This window comes from Myotis lucifugus, unplaced genomic scaffold (genome assembly GCF_000147115.1).
Source record: "Myotis lucifugus unplaced genomic scaffold, Myoluc2.0 scaffold_136, whole genome shotgun sequence".
In the NCBI taxonomy this organism is placed as follows: Eukaryota; Metazoa; Chordata; class Mammalia; order Chiroptera; family Vespertilionidae; genus Myotis; species Myotis lucifugus.
In genome coordinates this window covers 2,627,323-2,630,128 of record NW_005871184.1, presented here as the reverse complement: position 1 = coordinate 2,630,128, position 2,806 = coordinate 2,627,323, and positions in this window count along the sequence as shown.

Below are 2,806 nucleotides of genomic sequence, written 5' to 3'. Positions count from 1 at the left end.
TCCAGATGACTTGACTACATGGGGAGCCTCTTGGAAGAAGTTGAGTGAACTGCAGCAGAATCTGTAGGTTTTACAGGTGGTATAGCCCCCTTCACATGTGGAGGAGTTTGCTGGAGGACTGCCGCTTTTTATCCCTCAGCTGGGATGCCCCTCATAAAGAGTGGACACCAAGGATTAGCACAATGATTGAACTTCATGCAGCCATCTTGGCATTGGATGCCCTGGCTATTGTCTAAAAGTTCATAACAATCATAGGATAATTTGTTTATAGAGAAGTATACTGGCTGATTCTTGTATAGTTCTTTCTTGGAAATGTAAGATTGTGGTTCAAAATGTCTTGATTATCTACTTCATCTTTTATGGATGCAGTATGTTTTCACACAAGGTAATCACAGGTGCTATTAAAATGAGAATATTATCCATGACAAATGAAATATAGGTTAGGTAAAAATTACATGCGGAAATGTGTTTTTAAAAAATTATTATACTTAAAATTAATAATGTCATTGCTAATTTTACATGAAAAAGGTCATGTTGTATAATGATAATTAGAGTGATTAAGAGTAAATGTGATGTTTGCTTAGGTGATTTTCCTGGAGTATAGTCTTATTGGAAAACTAAATTTCAGATATCCAATAATCACTGAAGAACAATGGAAATGAGACTTTCTGACTTGTTTGTAGTTTAGCATTTGCCTTTTGCCAAATTAAAATAAATATAAACTGCAAAGTGAAAATAACTGCTTTTCCTGGGGTTTGCTTTGAGAGTACAGTATGATACAGAAGCATTGCTTGGCTCTCATTATTTAGGCTCTAGCAGAGAACCAGATGAAAATTTTAGTGAGGCAATACCTGGGCGATTTCTGCCCAGGGGCACTTTGGCTCCTTCAGGGATGGTTCCCCTGGCACGCTGTAAACCACCAATAGAAAAAAATGGATGTGTTTCACAGTAGCAAATCTTTTCCTTTTTTGTCATATGTAGGAAGTTGGACAGAAGGGATTCGTTGCTTTGTGTACTGTTACACGTTCAAATCCATGTGAATATATTAGAGTAAAAGGAGAAAACGGAACAGAAATCCTTAATCTCCTCCACCCGTGAAATAATTTCTTTTGCATTTAAGTAAAGTTTCCCTTTAAGTTCTACCAGAGCCTTCCATATGGATTTGTCTGGTTCTCTAATCAGACTTATCTGTTCCACTGCAGATCACTTTTGTGGCCATACTTGTTTTATATCTAACTACAGCCATTCGGATGAGTCATCCTTCTTACATTTATGTATCTTCTTGTTTTCTAAAGAACTCGAGGAGCTTCCATTTGCTATTGATTCTCTCATGGCTGATAAACTATTTTAAATTCCTAGTCATCTTTCTCTTCAGAATTCATTATAACATAATAGAATTTTTTTTTTTTTTTTTTTTTCCCCAAACACTCTTTTTCTAGCTTGAGGCTTATATAACTTTGGGTTGAACATTTTCATATTTCTTTTTCTTAGCTAAATTGATTTCCTGCGGTGACTCCATATAAGAGGCTTATGTTTTGCAATCTTGAAGCAAGGTTTAAGTGAAAAAAGGAAATTATGGTATTTCAGGCATCATTGATTTCTATTCTCCCAAGCAATTATAATTTTTAAACATAAGGAAGTTCTCATAAAACACCAACTTAATTTTTTTAAGTTTTAAATAAGTTATTTTGTGATATGGAGTTTTAGAAACATTTAGTGGGCAAAAGTGGGGTGGAGGGGGTCAATGGGGTGGGGGAAGGAAGGACATCTGTAATACTTTCAGCATTAAAGATAAATAAAATTTAAAAATAAAAACAAAGTGGCATGGACACTTGGAAAAACAAAAAATATAACTGAAATAAAAATAAATTGTGTGATCTTTTGAGATATATATAACTTTATATTTTAAAATCTTTTAAAAAAATTCGAGATGGGTAAGTGTATGATTTGAGAATTTCTCTGGAATCTTATTTTATTTTAAAATCTCCCATACCATATAAAATAATTTAATACAATAATATGTCTGTCAAGCAGATTTATTTACACATAACTAATAGTAATTTCTATGTCAGTGCTCAATTATTTGTAAGTAAAATATTTGAAAACTTTGGGAATCGAGAATGTTTTATAGCTTTCAGATATGAAGTTAGCAATATAAAAACCCTACATACATGTTCAAATAAATTGTAGAATGAAGCTAAAATTTTGTAGAAATGCAACCTTTCTGATCTACGTAGTATTTGTGGTTGTGATTAATGTGAAGTCGGCTCTGTCTCCAGAACACAGTCACTGACAAACCCACATGAACATATTAGGGATCATAGATGATAGTCCTTAAATCTCTGAAGAATTTCCTGCTCTGGTTTCTGAATATTCAAGTCTGAGGTTATCATCCAATTTTCTGTGCTCCCTCTTCTTTTTAATTCAAAACATCTTCTTTCCCTTATCTTTTCCTTTTGGCACATATTCTGTCTTTGAAAATGCCCATTATCTTTAATTCTATGTAAGGAGAAACATGAGAATTATAGCTTACTAGCTGCCCTTGGGAATTTTCCCATGTAAGTAGAAGAAAAAACATTTATGAGATTGTGTACCAATGGGCACGATATAACTGTATGTTGATTATAAGGGTAGAGATGAACTTAGTTTATATAGGAAATGTGTTTCATAAGTGCTCTATTTTCTCTCTCTTTTTCTCTGACCTAACTATAGTTTTATTATTTTCTTCTTTATATATCTGAATGGTGGTTGTGACTATCTAGGCTTTAAATATAGGTTATAATGTGTGTGTGTGTGTGTGTGTGGT